We start from the raw sequence: 22,830 nt of genomic DNA, 5'->3' as shown, positions 1-22,830 counted from the left end.
CTTTGCAGTTTCTTTCCATTTAGATAATAACTTGCTCTTTGATTTTTTCTGCCAAAGTGCATAACCTCACACTTTCCAACATTATATTCCATCTGCCAAATTTCTGCCCACTCACTTAGCCTGTCTATGTCCTTTTGCAGGTTTTTTATGTCCTCCTCACTCACTGCTTTCCCTCCCATCTTTGTATCGTCGGCAAACTTGGATACGTTGCACTTGGTCCCCTCCCCTAAATCGTTAATATAGATTGTAAAGAGTTGGGGTCCCAGCACTGACCCCTGCGGAACACCACTAGTTACTGATTGCCAACCCGAGAATGAACCATTTATCCCCACTCTCCGTTTTCTGTTAGATAGCCAATCTTCCACCCATGCCAGTATATTACCCCCAATCCCGTGATTACTGAAAAATTAGTATTACTGGCGCAGAGTTGAGCTATTTGCCCAACAATTGCCCAGCAATTGCCCATGCAACTCTTATGGCTGGTAAAAGCAGGCATAGGGCCAGCTTGCATCAGTGCACGGGTGTATATATAATTTTATGTCTTAACATTTAGAGCTAATTTAATGTAATTATTTTCACTAACACTTTGAGAATTATGCTGTGCAACCAAACATAAGGATGCCTACGCTGCCATATGTAGACAACAAAGAGACACTGAAAGTATCTTCCAACATCTGACAGACGAGATGATTTTTTATTAAACTGCTTTAAGATAGGTATTTCAAATGCATTGGTGTTGAAGACTGCAAGGTTACGTCATGTATGAGTTCAGCAGTAATTTCATAAACTGTGTAAATAGGGTATGAGTTAGTGTCTAAGACCAATTTTGACCCAGTAGGTCATGAGGATGATCTGCTCTGTGTATATAGTTCAACAACGCAGTGGGGGTGAAATTGGTCTTCACCATACGGACCATACAACGCGCCCGATTTTCTTTTTCCATTTTGTGCTACTGGCGAAGATCAATTTCACCCCCAATGTTTCTCTCAAATGTACTGTCATTTTTCCTTCTCCAAATCTTTCATCTCCTCTTCTGAAGGCACTGGCTCATGCTGGGACACAGTTCCTTGGGCATATGCCGCTCTCAAATACCTCACTCCAGTGGCCATTCTTTATCTGTTGATTGGACAGAATGTCAGCAAGCTATTGCATTGAGAAAGGCATCATAGCCTGAGCTAACCCAGTCCTCACCTCACATCCATGCAAACATAGGTCTGTAACCAGCGGTCAGCGGTGAAGCAAAGGCGTTCGCCACTGGCCCCGAAGTATGCTTCGCACAAAGATCTCACAATTTCTGTGGTGAGAAGTTCGGCTTTTCTGATGTGCAGTTGAAATCAGAGCAGTTTAGTGGGAATCCCACAGCGCAAGCTGCTGTGATGTCAGCAAGCTGTCTAAGCAGCCAATCACATTGCAGAATTCTCACAGACAGCGAGCCAGGAAGTAGAAAGCATTAATGATCAATCACTTTTTAAAAAATTTACAGAGAGCGAAATAAAGGTTGGGACATACACATTGGGATAAGGTAGAAGCTAAAATATCATGAACAAACTTTAAAAATGTAATTAATTTTAAAATCTAATAATTTTTAACTTAATGGGGAAATTTGACATTCCACCAATATAAAATTCATTTTTCAGGGCGAGAACGGTTGTTACTCAGATCGCTGTTAAAAACCCAGTTACACCTCATTTAAATGGGTCTAACTTTTCATGGGGTTTCTAACAGCGATATTTGTTCGGAAAAGGGGAGGTATTCGTCAGATCAGTAATTTCACTGATTGCCGGCTGTGTGTGTGGGGTGATGGGGGGATGGGTGTCCACAGGGCAGCCTGTGGAGGAGCAGTGAATGATTTCCGCATTAGACTGCACATGCATTAAATCCTGAAGTTGTGGTCAGTTTCAAAGACGAAATGACGGCGACGCTACCAGTTTGATATCATCAGGACCGCAAGCTCTGGGCCATAGACTTTTCAGCAAGCATCATTGTATGCTGATCAGGGGCACTGAACTGGCTGACTTTCCCTCCCTAATCTAGTGTCACTGAGACCAGTTATTGTGACACTGCCATTCTCAGCTAAGTTTAGCTACCTTAGCGCAAATCTGGCATACCATTACAAAAGCAAAATACTGCGGATGCTGGAAATCTGAAATAAAAACAGAAAATGCTGGAAATATTCAGGTCAGGCAGCATTTGTGGAGAGAGAAACAGAGTTAATATTTCAGGTCAAAGACCTTGGGCAGGAATGTAACTCAGGAGTCGGGACTACAACTTTCGGGGTTGTAGTCCCGCCTCCATCGAGATGCAGCCAGTCCACGTGATTTTAACTTGATTGACCTTGTTGAGCCCGCCCAGCGGGCTCAGCAGGCCAATTAAGGGCCACCTGGCAACAGGTGACGTCACAGACTGAAATTTCATCTGTCAAGAGGTTTTGACAGATGAAACATCCGTGTTTCACAGCTGTTTGAAGCTGTCAAACACTGACAGTCTTACTTCTAACCTGAGTCCTTCTCCACAGACTCAGTTAGAAATCTCTCCTGCACAGAAAGCTGCAGGCTGTCACTTTTGAACTTGGCGTGGTTTGGAGCCATGGGAATCCCACACTTCAACCTTCAAAATAGGGATTAGGCTAAAAACTGCCTGTTAACTACCTGTTAACAGGCAGTTAATTGATACTAATCCCTTCCCGCCTCGGGTAGGCGGGTCCCAGTGCGGGGCGGGTACCCGCCTCCTTTGAAACTGGCATGGAGGCGGGTTTGGGGTTGGGACCCCTGATTTCGGGATTTTAACCCCCATCCCCCCCATGCCTCCAATCCCGACTCCACGGCACAATGAAAATCCTGCCCCATGTGTCAGAACTGGTAAAAGTTAGATATGTAACAGGTTTTAAGCAAGTGCAGGGGCAGGGAAAGGGAAGGAAAGAACAAAAGGGAAGGTCTGTGATAGGGTGGAAGGCAGGAGAGATTAAAAGACAAGAGGTATGATAGTACAAAGCAAAAGAAGATGGTAATGGGGCAAGTAAAGAAACAAAAGATGAGTCTAGAAGAGGTGTAAATGGGAATGGCAGAATCATCAACAGCTGCCATGTGAAAAAATAGAGGCAGAGGTTATGGTCTAAAATTGTTGAACTCGATGTTGAGTCCAGAAGGTTGTAAAGTGTCTAATCGAAAGATGTGGTGCTGTTCCTCAAGCTTACATTGAGCTTTGTTGGAACAGTATAAGAGGCTAAGGATAGAGAGGTCAGAGTGGGAGTGTCATAGAGTTATACAGCACAGAAAGAGGCCCTTCGGCCCATCGCGTCCGCGCCGTCCATCAAGCCCTGTCTAATCTAATCCCATTTTCCAGCATTTGGTCCGTAGCCTTGTATGCTATGGCATTTCAAGTGCTCATCCAAATGCTTCTTGAATGTTGTGAGGGTTCCTGCCTCTACCACCCTTTCAGGCAGTGAGTTCCAGATTCCAACCACCCTCTGGGTGAAAAAGTTTTTCCTCAAATCCCCTCTAAACCTCCTGCCCCTTACCTTGAATCTATGCCCCTTTGTTATTGACCCCTCTACTAAGGGGAAAGTTCCTTTCTATCTACCCTATCTATGCCCCTCATAATTTTGTATACCTCAATCAGGTCCCCCCTCAGCCTTCTCTGCTCCAAGGAAAACAACCCCAGCCTGTCCAGTCTTTCTTCATAGCTGAAGCGCTCCAGCTCAGGTAACATCCTGGTAAATCTCCTCTGCACCCTCTCCAAAGCAATCACATCCTTCCTATAGTGTGGCGACCAGAACTGCACACAGTACTCCAGCTGTGGCCTTACCAGCGTTTTGTACAGCTCCATCATAACCTCCCTGCTCTTATATTCTATGCCTCGGCTAATGAAGGCAAGTATCCCATATTCCTTTTTAACCACTTATCCACCTGTTCTGCTGCCTTCAGGGATCTATGTACATGCACACCAAGGTCCCTCTGATCCTCTGTCTTTCCTAGGGTCTTACCATTCATTGTGTATTCCCTTGCCTTGTTAGTCCGTCCAAAATGCATCACCTCACACTTTTCAGGGTTAAATTCCATTTGCCACTGTTCCACCCATCTGACCAACCCATCTATATCGTCCTGTAGCCTGAGGCTTCCCTCCTCGCTATTTACCACCCCACCAATTTTCGTGTCATCTGCGAACTTACTGATCATACCTTTTACATTCACATCCAAATCATTAATGTAGACCACAAACAGCAAGGGACCCAGCACCGATCCCTGCGGTACCCCACTGGACACAGGCTTCCAGTCACAAAAACAACCTTCCACCATCACCCTCTGCCTTCTGCCACTAAGCCAGTTTTGGATCCAATGTGCCAAGGCACCCTGGATCCCATGGGCTCTTACCTTCCTGACCAGTCTCCTATGCGGGACTTTATCAAAAGCCTTACTGAAATCCATGTAAACCACATCCACTGCACTACCCTCATCCACACACCTAGTCACCCCCTCGAAAAATTCAATCAAATTGGTCAGACATGATCTTCCCTTGACAAAGCCATGCTGGCTATCCCTAATTAATCCTTGCCTCTCCAAGTGGAGACTAATTCTGTCCCTCAGAATTTTTTCCAATAATTTCCCTACCACTGATGTTAGGCTCACTGGCCTGTAATTCCCTGGTTTATCCCTACTACCCTTCTTGAATAATGGTACTACGTTAGCTGTTCTCCAGTCCTCTGGCACATCCCCTGTGGCCAGAGAGGTTCTGAAAATTTGTGTCAGAGCCCGTGCAATCTCCTCCTTTGCCTCACATAGTAGCCTGGGATACATCTTGTCTGGGCCTGGGGATTTATCCACTTTTAAGCCTGCTAAAACCGCTAGTACCTCCTCCCTCTCGATGCTAATATGTTCAAGTATATCACAGTCCCCCTGCCCGATTTCTATGTCCACATCGTCCTTCTCCATAGTGAACACAGATGCAAAAAATTCATTTAAAACCCCACCTACATCCTCTGGCTCTACACAGTTTGCCACTTTGGTCCCTAATGGGCCCTACTCTTTCCCTAGTTATCCTCTTGCCCTTAATATACTTATAAAACACTGTAGGATTTTCCTTTATTTTGCTCGCCAGTGTTATTTCATGGCCCCTCCTCGCTCTCCTAATTTCTTTTTTAAGTATCCCCCTGCACTTTTTATACTCCTCTAGGGCTTCCTCTGTCTTTAGTCCTTTGTATCTGCCAAAAGCCCCCCTTTTTTTCCCAATCCATTCTCGTATATCCCTTGACATCCAAGGTTCCCTGGGCTTGTTGGTCCCACCCTTGACCTTTACGGGAACATGTTGCCATTGTACTCTCTCAATTTCCTTTCTGAAAGACTCCCATTGCTCCGATGTGGATTTTCCTTCAAGTAGCTGATCCCAGTCCACATTGGCCAGATCCTGCCTTATCATATTAAAATCGGCCTTCCCCAATTTAGAACCTTTATTTCTGGTCCATCCTTGTCCTTTTCCATGACTACCTTAAATCTCACCGAATTATGGTCACTGTCACCAAAGTGCTCACCTACTAACACTTCTACCACTTGCCCAGCCACATTCCCTAGAATTAGGTCCAGTACCGCCCCCTCTCTTGTAGGACTTTCTACATGCTGGCTTAAAAAGCTCTCCTAGATGCACTTTAAGAATTCTGCACCCTCTAAGCCTTTCACACTCTGACTATCCCAGTTAATATTGGGGAAGTTGAAATCCCCCACTATAATTACCCTATTATTTGCACACTTCTCTGAGATTTGCCTACATATCTGTTCCTCTATCTCCTCCTGGCTGTTTGGGGGCCAAAAGTACACTCCCAGCAAAGTGCTAGCCCCCTTTTTGTTTTTAAGTTCAACCCATATGGCCTCATTAGAGGAACCTGTTAATATATCATCCCTCCTTACAGCAGTAATTGTCTCCTTAATTAATATTGCGACACCCCCTCCTCTTTTACCGCCCCCCCCCCCCGTCTCGCCTGAAGATTCTATACCCCGGAGTGGAGCGGAGAATTAAAGTGACAGGCGACCGGAAGCTCAGGGTCACACTTACGGACTGGACGGAGGTGTTCCGCAAAGCGGTCACCCAATCTTCATTTGGTCTCCCCAATATAAAGGAGACTGCATCATGAGCAGTGATTACAGTATACTAAATTGCAAGAAGTACAAGTGAATCACTGTTTCACCTGAAAAGAGTGTTTGGGGCCCCGGATAGTGGGAAGGGAGGAGGTAAAAGGGCAGGTGATGAATCTCCTGCACTTGCACGGGAAGGTGCCATGGGAAGGGGAGGGGGTGTTGGGGGTGATTGAGGAGTGGACCAGGGTGTCACAGTCCCTTCGGAATGCTGATAAGGGAGGGTAAGATGTGTTTGGTGGTGGGATCACGCTGGAGGTGGTGGAAATGGTGGAGGATGATCCGTTGAATGTGGAGGCTGGTGGGGAGAAAGGTGAGGACAAGGGGAACCCTATCGCTGTTCTGGGAGGGAGGTGAAGGGGTAAGAGCAGAAGTGCGGGAAATGGAATGGACATGGTTGAGGGCCATGTAAACCATATGGACAATGTGAAGGTGAGGGAAGGGTGGAAATTGGAAGCAAAGCGAATGAAATTTTCTCATTCAGGGCGAGAGCAGGAAATGGCACTGATACAGTCATCAATGTACCGGAAAAAGAGGTGAGGAGACCTGAGTAGGACTGAAACAAAGAAAGTTCCACATATCCCACGATAAGGCAGGCACAGCTAGGACCCATGCGGGTTCCCATAGCAACACCTTTAATTTGGAGGAAGTGAGTGGAGTCAAAGAAGAAGTTGTTCAATGTGAGAACAAGTTCAGCCAGGCAGAGGAGGGCGGTGGTGGGCGGGGACTGGTTGGGCCTCTATTCAAGGAAGAAGTGGAGTGGCCTCATGCCGTCCTGGTTGGGGGATGGAGGTGTAGAGGGATTGGACATTCCCCTACCTCCCCCTGGACCATGACCCCACTATCGACCATTAAGTCATTGTTTCCAAGACTGCCACTGACCTCATCTCTTCTGGAGATCTTCCCTCCATGGCCGCCAACCTCATAGTTCCCCAACCCTGCACAGCCTACTTCTACCTCCTTCCCAAGATCCACAAACATTCAACGGATTATCCTCCGCCATTTCCACCACCTTCAGCGTGATCCCACCACCAAACACATCTTCCCCTCCCCTTTCTGCATTCCAAAGGGATCACTCCCTCCACGACACCCTAGACCACCCCAACTCCCCCTCCCCTTCCTGCGGCACCTTCCCATGCAAGCGCAGGAGATGCAACACCTGCCCTTTTACCTCCTCCCTTCCCACTGTCCAGGGCCCCAAACACTCTTCCCAGGTGAAACAGCGATTTACTTGTACTTCTTGCAATTTAGTATACTGTATTCGCTGCTCACGATGCAGTCTCCTCTACACTGGGGAGACCAAACGCGGACTGGGTGACTGCTTTGCGGAACACCTCTGTTCAGTCCGCAAGCATAACCCCGAGCTTCCGGTTGCCTGTCACTTTAATTATCCGCTCCACTACCACTCTGACCTCGGTCTCCAACGAAGCTCAATGTAAGCTCGAGGAACAGCACCTCATCTTTCGATTCGGCACTTTACAGCCTTCTGGACTCAACATCGAGTTCAACAATTTCAGACCATAACCTCTGCCTCTATTTTTTCACTTGGCAGCTGTTGATGATTCTGCCAGTTCCATTTACACCTCTTCTAGACTCATCTTTTGTTTCTTTACTTGTCCCATTACCATCTCCTTTTGACTTGCACCATCATCCCTTTTGTCATTTAATCTCTCCTGCCTTCCATCCTATCACAGACCTTCCCTTTTGTTCTTTCCTCCCCTCCCCCCTTTCCCTGCCCCTGCACTTGCTTAAAAGCTGTTACATCTCTAACTTTTTCCAGTTGTGAGGAAAGGTCATCGACCTGAAACGTTAACTCTGTTGCTCTCTCCACAGATGCTGCCTGACCTGCTGAGTATTTCCAGCATTTTGTTTTTATTTCAGGCATACCATTATTTCTGTAACAACTTGATCCTGGGGGCATAATAATCATACTGATCTTTGTTACTTATCATGTGCAATTCTTTCTCTATTTCTTTCCTTTTTTTCTCCAAGACGTTCTAGGAAAATGGTAAAATTGATGAGTCAGCTACAGAAATTTAGCATTTTTGTGATCAATTTTGTAGATTAACAAGTCAAACCAAGTCATTATAAATTAGGCCTGATGGTGGGTCTTGGGGCTTAGTGGAATAGATGTCAGACAATCCAGCAAAATATTTGTGTGTACTCGCATGATCTGAATACTACTGCCTTCTGGCACCTGTGATTTTTTTCTCAGAAAACTCATCAGCTTGATCACAATGACTGTACACTCCTCATCTTAATCTCAAAAGCTGTTATCCCCTTGGACTACAAACTCAAAAATAACTAGCCAGCAAAGACACATAAAAAAAATAGTTGCTTGATTCACTGGATGAGACTCTAATCTTCTGAGTAACAATTCAAACAGAGAGAGACCTAAAGACTGTGATAGTCCTTATAAATGTTTCAGCTGGATCGTGTGCATTGGCCGGTCTGGTTTCAGGGCTGGAACAATGCAGGAAAAAAATGAATCTGGGGAACTGAAGTAGCAGCAATGCAGACTGCAGCCAACTGATGCTACATCCAGTGTTGGTTTCTCGCACCTTTTATCACCAACTTCACAGCACAAAAAAGCAACAGTATGTGACAACTTGGCAGTATCACTAGTCACTCCTGTCATATGGATGGGCTTGATTTTCTATCCTTTTTCCCTCCAGCAATGGCTAACGCTGAGGTGAAGGTTCACGGGCACCACCAGTCCTCCAATACCTTGTCCAAGTGCCGATTCTTCATGCACGAATATAGACAGTGAGTTTCAGCAAAGGGTCACTGGCTACTGATCAGTATTGGCTGAATTTTAACTTCCACAGCCAGTGCACCAAGGCAAACTGTCACACCTCCATTGCCAACCAAGCTGTACTCAGCTAACTTGGTACAATTGAAGGATCGATAGCCAAGACCTTCTTGGTTTGACTCAGTATCATGCCATGAGTAGCATTTATCTACTCTCACCTCAGGGAAGCTGAGGTGCACCTAAAGTTGAATAAGCACTACTGTATTAATAATCAAATATTCAATTAGCAAGTGGCTTGGCTTTAATTCTACGTCACTGGAGTTATGTTCCACAACAGTCAACAGGCTATGCCTACAGACTACCATTGTAGTGGAGGGTTAGATATAAAAGAGCATTCAGCTGGCTATCGTATCACTCTAATTCTGAGCAATTAAAGTAAACAATGTTCTAACATACTGAAAAATGATAAACTATGTCACCAATTGCCATGGTGCTGGCAGCTATGATTTCCATTTTCACATTAATATGTTCAGTGTTCTAGGACAAAAACTGCCTCTGGTGGCAAGATCATTCCTAATTGCTAATAAAAACAACGCATTTAATGCCTTATTAAGAGGAAATTTGATTAATGTCGGCTAATTGGTTATTCAAAGATTTCTGTTAAGGATGCTTTATACTTATTGTTGGCCAACATATGCTCAATTTAATATCTATGATTAAAAACAAAGGCAAAAAAATTACATTTTAATTTATCTTAGCAATTTCATAATGTAGTAGGTGTTTGTAAAATACATTAAAGATATTTTTATTCCATTAGTCTGGGATGAATTGGAACCAAGGTCCCAGAGGTGAAAGACAGTATATTAACCTGCTGTGCCACTGATTTTACTAATCAATATTATTTTTAAGCAGGTTGCCAAAATAAGCAGTTAAAACCCCCCAGCTACACCCCAAAAATAGGTATTTCAAAGTTGCATTAGTAAGCATTAATATAACCATGAGTGTTTGTGAATAAATAGTCTGTCTCCCGTGGCGGCGCTCATTAGCAAAAGTTTTTTTTTAAAGAAAACTCTGATTTTTTTCTCTTCCTGTAATCGTCTATGCTCATCTCCCAATCTCTAATACTATCGGCTTCCGTTCTTCTGTCCTTTGCTTTTGTTCGTCCTCTTTCTCTGTATGGCTCTTGCACTCTCATGTTGCTATCTGTGAGTTGGGAACTCGGGGTGATTTTATTCCGCTCCTTAGGAAGGGGGCAATATTCCCTCTGAACTGCGCGGCTGCGCAGTAATGGGAAAGGTCCCGCACAGGCTGCTCACCGGCTTCTCCATTGTAAATACCTCGCATGCGTGGAAATTTAAAGGGACCGCGCGCTAAAAGAAACAGGCCTCACAGAACAAAGGCAAAAATACTGTGGATGCTGGAAATTTGAAATAAAAACAGAAAATGCTGGAACTACTCAGCAGGTCAAGCAGCGTCTGTAGAGCGAGAAACAGAGTTAACGATTCAGGTCGATGACCAGTTCTGATGAAGTGTCACGACCTGAAACGTTAGCTCTGTTTCTCTCTCCACAGATGCTGCCTGGCCTGCTGAGTATTTCCAGCATTTTCTGTTTTTACTGTGCGCAGAACAAAGTGCAGCTTACAGGGAACATTGGTAGAGGGTGCTCTGGTTAATTTCTGCAAATAAAACAAAAAAATGGAGGTAAAACACCTAAAACTCTGATGTTCGGAGGCTGTGACAGTGAGAGTGAAGTTGTTCTCATTCCACAGTTGCTGGCCTGTTTTAATCTTTTTCCTTCTTTTTTTTCAGTTTATGATCTATTTCAATCCATGTTCTTTTTGTTTTCACTTTTGGAGATTTCTTGCTCACCTTCACCTGAGGCAGGGTGATGAGCCCTCTCATCTCCATGGAGCTGAATATCGCCATCTTCCTGACCATGGCCTAGCCTCGGGCATAGGAAATGGAGTGGAAGCAGGCCAAGGCCCAGGAAGTGGTGTAGAGGCCAGGTATTAGAGCTGCTATATTGGGATGCGCTGCAGGAGAGAGTGAGTGGGAAAGTGGGCAAAGACAGAAGTCAGCATGGAGTAGGACAGCATAGTGCAACCGATGGTACCAGATGGCTGGGAGGGATGAACTGGTCAGCAATGGTTTGTTGTGTCTCATGCCAACGTATCAAGACTTCATGCCTGAGTTGAGCTGGGCCCTGAAATATGCCTGCTATTAGGGTAAAGGTCTCAAGGCTGTTGATTTTGTGTGTATGTTGGGGGGGGGGGGGGAAGAAAAGAAATATGGGCTGATTATAAGGTACAATGGAGAAATTTATGGAGTAATGTGTGATTTTTGTCCCTGTATTAATTATATGATTAACGTTTATTAACATAAAATGGCGTAGGTGAAGAACTATTGTGGCAGCTGCTTGCTATAGAAAGTTTTTGGCAAATGTGAACGGTCATTTTTGTGGCTGAACCAATCAGAAATGACTGGACAGAGATGGTTTGGTATCTGCTTGGTCACTGGTTCGGGGATCTGATGGGTTGAGTGGATAGGTTGATGGGATAGTGGTTGGCGGGAGGGACATTGATCTCTGATTTTGAAATCTGATTGGTGGAAAAGACTACACCCAAGGTACTGCATATTCACAGATAAATAATATTTTTTAATATAGGTGTATATCATTGAAAAATACTTTTATATTAGCAGCACAGGGCCTTATAACACACTTTCCTTTTACCGCTAGGTCCCAGGTTCAATTCTAACGTGGACGAATAGGATGAAAGTTCGCCACTGGTAAGGGTCCTAATCAAAATGAGTCCCAGTAAGGGTCAAGTTTACAGAACTATCTACAGTAGCAGTCTCATTTAGTGACTAAAAGCACAACTCATGAGGAATGAATGGTACACTGATAATAGGGAGTTGGAGCAGAATAAAAGAAGCTTTTACTCTGGTTGTTCTGTATCTGACAAGAGTACTTGATGCTGACAGTAGCTGCAAGTGCAGGAATGTTTTATTCCTGTTCAGAGCTGTTCAATATAGACATCACTCACCTTTACATTTGTGAATCAAAAATGGTACAATACTAAATTTAGAAGTCAAATTCCATACTTAACAGAAAGTAAAAAAACTGTCTGAAGAGTTTTTGTGTATTTTGAATATATAAATATGCAGTGTTGGAACTTACCTCCCGGTAATTACTGGAGTCAGTGGCAGGGAATTCATTTGCACTAAAATGTCTAATTTGCCAATGACAAACTAGCAACACTCAAAAATACTCACACAAAAGGCAGAAAAGTTCAACATTCAAAAAGAAGATATATCAAGGGAAGAAAAGCACAAGTGTATCATTGCAGCTACAGCAGTGCAGTGGTTAAGTTACTGGACTAGTGTTCCAGAGGCCTGGACTAATAATCCAGTATGAAGCACGAGTTCACATCTCGCCAGGGCAGTTTGAGAATTGGAATTCAGTTTAAAAAAAAAATAATAATCTGAAAATAAAAAGCTGGTATCAATAATTGTGCTCACAAAGCTGTCGGGAAAACACTTCAATGGAAAGGAAAATCGGACAAGGTGTAAAACGGGCTGCCAACTGGCTATCTGCTGCCGATAAAGAGGTAAAAATTACCCCCTTGTTTACAAATCTGAAACAGTATTACAAGATTTCACTGAGCTCCGCTTTCAAAATCTTGCATTTAGACAAGCCTTTTTTTAATTGAAAATAAATTCGGTTAGCAGCAAGTGCAGATGACATCATCAAGGAAATTGGGTTGGAGAATTTACTGAGCATAACTGAGTGAAGCAGCTGAATTCATTCAGTTTGTAGAGCAGAAACTCTACAAGGTTAACATTTCTCCCGATGGAATATAAAGCTGGTGTTAGTAATGGTGACCATTGCTGGTAACTACCGGATTGTTGTTAAAAACGCATCTGGTTCACTAATGTCCTTCAGGGAAGGAAATCTGCCGTCCTTACCCGGTCTGGCTTATATGTGACTCCAGACCCACAGCAATGTGGTTGACTCTTAACTGCCCTCTGAAATGGCCTAGCAAGCCGTTCAGTTGTCAAGAAGGCGGCTCATCAGCACCTTCTCAAGGGCAATTAGGGTTGGGCAATAAATGCTGGCCTTGTCAGCAACGCCCACATCCCGTGAATGAATAAAATAAAGCTCCCTGATAAGAGTCGGCTCAGTTACTCTTCCACACCAGTTGCCCTGATGATCTCATCGGTTCTCACAGTTAACAAAATGTGAACAGAAAAGCATCTTTGGTTGTGAAATTCTTTGGGATGTCCCGAGGATGTGAAAGGCACTATTTCTTTCTTTTAAGTCCATGGCTACATCATCTGCAATTGCTGAAGCAGACTATTTGATGGTTCTAACCTTTCATGGGTTCAGAGGGAAACCGAGAGTGGGAAGTGTAAATAAATAATATGCCCTTCAGAAAACTGCTGCAGGTGCGGTGGGGGAAGAAACTTTGTGGCAAGTGCAATCAGTGAATTATCTGAATTTCTTAAGGCAGTAACTGCATACTGAAATACTTATTGAGAGTGTTTTCACAAAACTAGCACTGAAAAATACTCTTTAGGGATAGATATCTATTAAATTTACAGCAACATCCTCAAAACAAGTGTCTCTAATTGTACCAAATGTTAGCTTTTACAGTTGCTATAGTGTGAGAGTCTGGTGCTGCACTGTCAAAGAGGAGCTCTCTCCTCTAATTTCATCTGTGTCTACCAAGGAAGTCAATGGAACCAAGTACTTCCTAGAGCGAAAGGGGGAGAGAAACAAAACCAAAGGGTGAGTCAGCCTGATGTACTGCCAAAGAAAGTAGTTCAACAAAGGCAATGGCAGAGGCCTGGGAAGAGTGCGCCTGTTCAGGATCAGGGAATGGTGCATGTTGTATGTGGACAGGAGAAGGAAGGAGTAAATAACTGGAGAAAAACTGTAACCTCAGAGGATCAAAAAGTGTCTGCACAATATGTGCCATGGTTTAAAGCACTGACAGCCCATTAGAGTGTAGATCATGACTTACCCTGAAATAAAAGTGTCTCCATATGTATCACCCCATGATCTGTGTAACATTATGTTGACACAAGTCTTTTAAATGCTGAAACATTTGAGCCATTCAAGACTGAAAACTTGGAGCAGTTTTGAACACTGAAGCACATTGTTCCCTTGGTGAAATTTCAAGAGGAAGCCATCTTATCAAGTGCTCTGGTAGATTTATTGGGAGTTGTGGAAATAAAGCAAGAACTTAGAGATGGTTACCAAACACAATTAAAAGAAATAAGGGGAAAAAATACTCTGAGCTCTTCCAGCATACTTGTCATTCTTGTTAAAGAAACAGCAGCCCTCCTAAACCTCGTGTGAATTGAGTCAGTCTGTGCAGGCTTTCCACTTGTTCCCAGGCACCTGCTTTAGCGATGACCTCAGCTCCCCAGTCTCAAGTCAGACTGTCACCCAAACAGCTTTAAAAACAAAGCCCAGCTGTTTCTCATCTCCAATGCGGAAAATCAGCAGACCAGAGAGCAACCTTTTTTTTATATTAGCGACCACCACTTGCAATTAGCCTCCCCTACTCTCTACCAGGAGTTATACCAATGTTTTAAGAAATCAAAGTAAAATGATACCAATTTAATAAATGTATTTCAATTCAATAGTATCAGGCTAATGGTAACTAAAAGCAGTATCTTTTTTTTTAAGGATTTGCAAACTATATCCCTCTATATCCAATACTGCCAAAACAGATTAACTCGCCAGTTATCTTATTTGGTAACTGTGGGATCTTGTGCATAAATGGCTGCTGTGTTTGCCTACATAACAGCAGTGAACTACTTTAAACTAATCATTGGACATGAAATGCTTTGGGGCATTCTTAAAATGCGTTAAGCTCCTATACCAATGCAACTTCCTCCTTTACCCAAGACAAACATTGGCTAAAATGAGGTTCAAAATGAAGGCATGCTACAGATGAATATTCCACCAAGATTATAATTAGATCATCAAATGGGATTCACTAAGAACAGCTTAATAACCTGATAAATTGTGAATCTCTATTGCAACACTGCCAGTAAGGTACTGAGCCATACAAACTAAGAAGCTCATAGGTTTGGCGCTCTGCCAGGGCTCAGTAAGCTGAAATCAGGCCCAAGGTAGTAGAAGTAATACAAGTAGACTTGCTGCGCCTGGACAAGGGGGGTTTCAAGAAATCAGGCAAAGTTCCCGCTTCTGAATGTGCAGCGTGTGGATGTCGATTGAGGACAGGATCATACCCAGTTGTGATGCTCTACACAGTGGAATAGTCTGTCCACACCGCCTAGAGTCACACATGAAGAATACTCACTGGAAGGCTGCTGGTGCTTGTAGAACAGTGGTTCAGTAAGCAGTTGGCGCCTTCAGGAAAGGAGGGCAGAAAAACTGGAAAACCAAAGCTCAAATAAAGCACTGGTACATCCTATTTTAAATAGAATTTGCAATGGATAAAAAAAAGCCTTCAGATTTGCATTTAAGCTGCTATATATTATGTAACAGTAATAATAAGCAACATGGTTTGATGAATGAATGATTTCTTGTCTTGAGATTAGTATGAAATAAGTTAGAACTAATCCTGGCATCTATTAGTCACTAAATGATGTGCATTTCAGAGCCTGAAACCAGATGAATCTGCCTTTACAGATCAACATGAGAGAGAGAAAGGGAGGGAGGAAGAATGACTGAAGCTATTGCACAACCTGTGACAACTCTATCTCACTATATCCATTAAGTCCACTACCTTGGCTCTCCTAATCAACAAGCAACACTAAAATAAGCAGTGTTATTAAACATTAACAGCTATCCTGGCACCATGTAATCTGCATCCTAAATATGAGTAATGCTCTTCAGAATTGATGACAGAGCCAGCTTTCACTATACAAAATAAGATCTCACTGTTCTAAATTAAAAGCAGGGCTCATTGGATTATTTCGATGGTCCGTTGCACTGAAACTTGAAACTGGCCCTCTGTCGCAGTGGCGTGGTGCTTAAGCAAGGGAAGTGGAGAAGCTTGTCTTGATTTGCGCTCCTCCAACCCTGGCCACTTGCACATCCCCGGTTTACATCGCTCCACCATTGATGGCCGTGCCTTCAGCAGTCTAGGCCCTAAGCGCTGGAATTCTCTCCCTAAACCTCTCCGTCCTCCTTTAAAACCTATCCCTTTGACCAAGCTTCTGGTTACCGGTCCTAATATCTCCTTACGTGGGTTGGTGTCAGATTTTGTTTGGTAATGTTCCTGTGACGTGCCTTGGGATGTTTTACTATGTTAAAGGTGCTATATAAATGCAAGTAGTTGTGTTGTCACTGTCTTGTTTTATTATTTTCAGCCTCGGTACTGTACCTTCCGCCTGGGTTTTGCAGTTCACAAAAATGCTTGGCTGGATTTCGGCAGAAGCTAAGACAGGCAGAATTACTGATGTGTGTAGCGTTGCCACCTGATGACAGCAATGCTTTGGCGTATTTTGAGAAACTGTGCAGAGCAACAGGTTAGTTAACAGGAAAGTGTGCATGGAGATTGAATTCATTTGTAAAGCTGAAAATAGAATTTGAAAAAAATATAGATTTTACAACTGTTGCAGTAAATTAGACCTGTGAGTTGAAGTTTAAAAAAAATGTAAAGTTCTGGAAATTCACGATGCTGATGAGCATTTGAAAGGGAAGAATAGGCTAACACAGTTCAATTGTATCATAAGAACATAAGAAACATAGAAAAATAAGAGCAGGAGTAGGCTATTCGGCCCTTCGAGCCTGCTCTGCCATTCAATATGATCATGGCTGATCCTCTATCTCAATACCATATTTCTGCTCTCTCCCCATACCCCTTGATGCCTTGTGTGTCTAGAAATAGGAGCAGGAGTATACCATTCTGCCCTTCGAGCCTGCTCCGCCATTCAATAAGATCATGGTAACCCTTTATCTGAGTTTTTCCTTTTATTTGTATTGTTTAGTTGTTATTTTTTTCACTTATCTATCCATTAGGCTGTACACAGCCTCGGCTTATGACCAGCGCAGTTGCCTGAGAAGTGTAAAGGCAAGCCAAGGAGCCTCCTATGGATCACGGTCCCAAATGACGGTCTGTAGAGGGCACGACTGAGTGGGTCACGAAGTCCAGTGTTGCATGTTCGTGTGTGTAGGGCATTGTGCACAACCATAAATGACGACAAGAGGGCTTGGAGCACAAGCTCGCACAGAAAACTAGACCCACAGCCGTGCAAAGGCACAAAGCTACTGTCTGCACAGTAATTATAGAAACATAGAAGATAGGAGCAGGGGTCGGCCATTCAGCCCCTCGAGCCTGTTCCGCCATTTAATGAGATCATGGCTGATCATCCAAATTCAGTACCCTGTCCCTGCTTTCTCCCCATATCCCTTGATCCCTTTAGCCTTAAGAAATATATCTAACTCCTTCTTGAATATATTTAATGAATTGGCCTCAACTGTGTGGTAGAGAATTCCACAGGTTCACCACTCTCTGGGTGAAGAAATTCCTCATCTCAGTCCTAAATTGCTTACCCCTTATCCTTAGACTGTGACCCCTGGTTCTGGACTCCCCCGCCATCGGGAACATCCTTCCTGCATCGTTAGCTTTGCTAATTCCCACAGGGATTTCTGCCTGTACTGTAGAAAGTTTTATCCGATGAATTATCTGTCAGAACAATGAGCTAAAGTGTGTGGGCTTTGTTTAAACTCCTGCTTCCCAAGGTGTTCAGTGGGCAAGTACCCAACCTGGTGTGCTACTAACAGAAGTAAGTTTTGGCGGCAGGGTCATCTCAGCCTGGGCATTAGTCTGGAGGCTGCAAGTGGAAAAAGGCCATTCCTGATCGCTATACACGGAGCCCTCCCTGCAGGATAGGTGGGGAAGAGAGCTGGGCAGTGAAAACAAAACTCCCTACCACATTACAATCTGGAATCATATTATCCATAGATCAACTGCTCTGATTAAAGAGCTCTCGCTTTAATGATATAACGTGGCAATATGTAAATACATATTATTTTAGGACAACACGTTAATAAATATCTGCCACATAACACAAACACAGCTGGAACTGACATGCGTCTGCTAATCATATGTGCAGAAGATACAGTCTAAGGCATTGTTTACAAAGCAATAAAACAAAAGGGTATGGGGGTGTGCAATGAGGGAGAGATCCTCCCACCGTCTGGTTGGTAACATGTGTTTCCATTACTAGCCACCCACTGTTACTTTACTGACAAGCATTTGGCTTCATCTTTATGACCTGCTTCAAGTATTAAAATCCCAAAATGTGGAAAGGATTACCATCCTTCTCCCAGAATTTTCTTTTTTTTGAAGTTGATTTCTACCATCGGGATGGAAACCATCAGCCAGTCCAAACCGGCTTTAAAGTGACCACGCGCAGATGCTGTTTCTACTTACCTTTGCAATTAACTTAGGCCATTAGCTTCCATGGAAAAAAAAATTCCTGCAACTTTCTCGAGCTATCCCATTCCAAAAAAACAAAACATATGCTTTTTTCCCCCTACTTTCTTGTTCCAAAAAACACCTTGGACCACAATCTATTTCCTCCATTAATTAATATTAAAATTAAGTGCTTTGGCAACAATCTTTAATGATTGCAAGTCGCTAATGTGGAGCCAATTGCAGCACTTTTGGCAACTGACCTAAAGCGGTCGAAAGATTTTTTTTGCCAAATTCCTTCTTTCCTCTTCTGAAGGCACTGACTCATGCTGAAATATGGTTCAATAATGTGCCAGCAGCTCTCCAGCCAGGATTCATGTACAAGGCTGAACAGTGAGTGTCAGTAGGCTATTTGACTGTGGAAGGCATCGAAGCTGAGCCTGTTCCTACGCTCCCTCAATATCCACACTCGTGCACATTCCAACTGAGGTCACTGGATGGCAATTAGGAGCTGGAACCCCGGCTGGTTCATCCCTTGCTTCACACAACATCACTGGAGCCGCATGTAGCTTCGGCTGGGATCAGCTAATTCAACACAGACTGGGGATCGAAGCAGAGTTCTTGTGGTTTGTATGGTTTAGTACCACACCACATGGCTTAGTACCACACCACATGGCTTAGTACCACACCGCATGCACCCTCCTCCATTTCATATTTAACTACATACTTTTGCCTTTTGAATGTCCACAGAATTCTATATTTTCAGGCTCTGTTGTTATCCTGAGGTTTGAGCAGTAACAGTTGCTAATCACATTTGTAGCCTTATGCACAGTGGTTGGTGATTACGCCCAATCTCTCTGACACACGGGGGCCTTAATCTGCCTCAAGTAAAATGCAAATACACAAAACTCTCACTCTTTTATCTCCCATGACAAAACAAAGTGGGCGACACTATAGTTTGGAGTTCCAATGGATAGAACCATGGTAGAATGCAAGTTTTAACCTTCCATCCGTTTAGTAGAAAGTTCCTGATTGCGTCCATGCTGCTGTGTAGGGAGTTGTTAAGTGAGGACAAAAGGGAGTCATCCCAAGATGCTCTTGTGCGCCATCTAGTGTCTGGCTAAAGTGTGGCCCTGATGGAGGAATGGGAGCAAGTTTCCAGCTCGCCCACTCAGCCAAAGGAAATGGAGCGCTGGATTTTCTCAGCGGTGTCGGGATGGCGGCGGGAGAGCTGGTTTACGGGTTCCGCTCCTGCTCCCAGCGGCTGCCGCTCTGTCAAAGGGATTTTCCCTTGATTGGCCTTGTTAAGCCCGCCCTGAGGGCTTCCCGGCCAATTAACAGGAAGCGGGTCTGATGACATCATTTGATGAAGCATCTTCAGTTTTCTTAAAAGGGACCACGTCCACAATGAGTTTGACAGTTGTTCTGTCAGTGTGTGACAACATTGAGGTGCTGCAAACACTGACAAGCACTGTACAAAGGTGCATGGCTGCACCCAGGCTCTCTAATGACTCCCTCCATAATCATATGGAGGGAGTCACAGCATGCAGGGAGGTTCTCTTCCCTTCCAAGGGCGGAAGAGACCTCCCCAGGACACCAACACAGCCTGGTTGCACATTGCACAGGAGGGCAAAAGCAGGGATGTCATCAGGGGTCCCTGGCTGCAGTGGCGCCAACCTTTCAGTGATCTCAGTGGATCACAAAACATTACTGCAAAGCCACACTCAAACTCACCCTGCTGTGCCACTCAACAGATCCCCATCACTCTGCCTTCCATACCGTACTCCTGCACATCCTTACTCACACCAACTTACCTTGCACCTCCACCCATCCCTCTCTATCTACATTATCACTTCCCCATCTCACTAGCCACCCCTCACACTCACCCTCATCCTACTGCAAGTATACCAACTAAAACACAAGGGTAGGCACTTGAGAGGTTTAGCCAATGTCCATGGAAGTTTCTGGTAATGTGTTGTCATACAGTGAAATCTATGTTTTCAACACTGCCCCTTATTGGACAGATCTGTGCGCACCTTGAGAAGTGTCTTACTGAGTTCCAGTGAGTGTTGAGACATAACTCCACCTCCCCCCACACCCCTGCCGCTATAGTGATGAGTGTGCATGGAATGGTTTGGACATTAAAGGGATGCTTCATGGTGATGGTGTGGGATGGTGTCAACCTGGCGCATCATGTGGCAGCCAGGGTTTACAGCTTCAAGTGAAGTAAATCTGGCCATGGTGCTGCCATCGCTGGCCTCCCGGGCTGCAATGTTGTCAGGGGCTGATGCCCTGTGTCCAGTGCAGCATCAGGTGATGTCGGAGAAGGTTGATGATGTTGTTGGTGATGTTGCTGTGCCTGGTGATGCTGGTGTTGGGGCTGATGGTGGAAGGATTCAGAGGACCAAGGTCTGATTTTTTTTCAAGGGCACCGATGTTGCTGCAATAGATGGCAGCTGCAGGTGAGATGACAGAAGTGATCTGTCAATGATCGGCTGTTCCAATGAGGTGACACTGGAGAGAGAGTTGGCTCTAAACACTTGCAAGCTAAAGAAATCTCTATATGTCTTACAAATGCAGTAATCAACAGTTTCTGTGCTCCGAAACTGACCATCTGCAACATGGCATCCTTTACATCGTTTCTGCAGCTGTCAGCTTATCAGATACATCAGAGCAGACTCAACTCACGCCAGGGTGAGCTGGCGTGTTCCCAGAGCAGTGGTTAACCCATGGGGGAGCACGTAAAATTGGAAGGAAACCTCAAAATAGCATTAAATTGGCTGTTAACAAGCCATTTAATGAGCTCAAGTGTCTCCCCCGCTGCTTGGTGTTGGGTCAGTTCTCCGCTGACAGACCCGACACCTGGGAGACTTGCATGGAGGCCGGTTGACAGCGGGTTTCCTATGGCAGTGTAGTGGTGGCATTTACTAGATTAGTACTCCAGAGGTCTGAACTGATAATCCAGAGAATGTGAATTCATATCCCATTATAGCAGTTTGAGAATTTGAATTCAGCTTAAAAAAAATCTGGAAATAAAAAGCTGGTATGAGCTGTCGGATTATCGGAGAAACCTAACTGGTTCACTAATGTCCTTTAGGGAGGGAAACCTGCTGTCCTTACCTGGTCTGACCAATATGTGACTCCAGTCCCACACTAATGTGGTTCACTTAACTGCCCTCTGAAGTAGCCTAGCAAGCCACTTAGTTGTATTAAACCGACAACCAGGGATAGGCAATAAATGCCAGCCTTGCCCGTGATGCCCACATCACGAGAATGAATATAAAAATGTTTAAGGAAAGCAAAAATATTATTGAACATCTGATAATCTGCTTGAAGGAAATACTTCACAGTTGGAAAAACTACAAGTAAGCTCCCCAGATGGCCTCATGGATAAAGGGACCACTTAGTATAGCACAATCATACAGACCAGACCTCTCAGTATAGCATAGTCATACAGACCAGAAACTCCAAAATTCAACCCCTGGTCTGCGCTGAATTAGCTGATCTCAGGGCCACTGGAAAGTTCCTTTTGCGAAGTCTGCACATGCACTGAGAACCGCATTGTCTTGGTTGTGATGCCTTGCACAGTTAAACAGGTTTCCAATACTTACCAGCTAGGCTTACACATTAAGAATGGTCACTTGGGCAAGATACTGGAGGGCTAATATTGCACGTGGAATCACACCTCAGCCACAGCCACCATCTTCTGCGGAAGTCGGGATATGTGTGCGGGAAGGGGGGGTGCGCGGGGGCGGTGGGTGGGGAACAGGGTTAAAAGTACAATCCATAGAAAACTTTGATGGAAATGAACAGACTCCTGTGGGGGTCACTGCTCCATCGTGAGTCTCCTATATATTCGCTCCAGCAACCCTGCTCAAGGATGAAAGTCAATAACTAACAAAATGGGAGTGAAATATCATTCTATTAAAATATATTAGAGTTTAAACGTCAACAGTGGAAAATAGAAGTAAAAACAGAAAATGCTGGAATCGCACAGCAGATTGGTCAGCATCTGAACAAGAAAAGACAGGTGAAGGTTTTGGGAGTAGCCTTCGCTAGCTTGACAGAACCATAGACGTTTACAGCACAGGAGGCAGCCATTGGGCCCATTGCTTCTGGGCTGGTTCATTTGCTAGTGCAATCCAAAACTATTTCCATTGCCCCGCACACTCTCCTATAGTCCTGTATCTTTCTCTGCTTCAAATATTTATACCATTTTCCCTTACAAGATGCAACAGTCTCTTTGCCTCAACCTTTCCTTGTGGGAGAATTCCATGCTCCGTAACACTCTGCATATAGCGATTCCTCCTAACCTTTTTCCTCACTCTCGTAGTGGCAGTTTTAAATTGATGACCCCTTGTACCTGACTCGCTGTCAGAGAAAAATAAAAATCTACAAAATATGCTCTCTATAGCTTCATTGTCCTTTCTACAAATGGGGCACCCAAAACTGCGCACAGTTGCTTAACCAACATTTTGTATCAATTTATCGCTACTTCTTTACTATTTATAAAACCCAAAATGCTATTGACCTTTTTATGGCTTTGTCTATCGGC

At 44.2% G+C, this 22,830-nt stretch overlaps 1 protein-coding gene across 13 annotated transcripts in view; it reads right to left on the bottom strand.

Annotated features, from left to right (window-relative positions):
* The window catches only part of tcf4 (transcription factor 4), a 679,628-nt gene that overhangs the window by 36,665 nt on the left and 620,133 nt on the right, over window positions 1-22,830 (bottom strand). The gene's annotated exons all lie outside the window — the stretch shown is intronic.

This window comes from Somniosus microcephalus, chromosome 2 (genome assembly GCF_052327205.1).
Source record: "Somniosus microcephalus isolate GS21.2 chromosome 2, FLI_Smic_1.0, whole genome shotgun sequence".
NCBI lineage: Eukaryota > Metazoa > Chordata > Chondrichthyes > Squaliformes > Somniosidae > Somniosus > Somniosus microcephalus.
The sequence above is the reverse complement of the archived record's forward strand: the minus strand, read 5'-3'. Positions and strand labels throughout refer to the sequence as shown.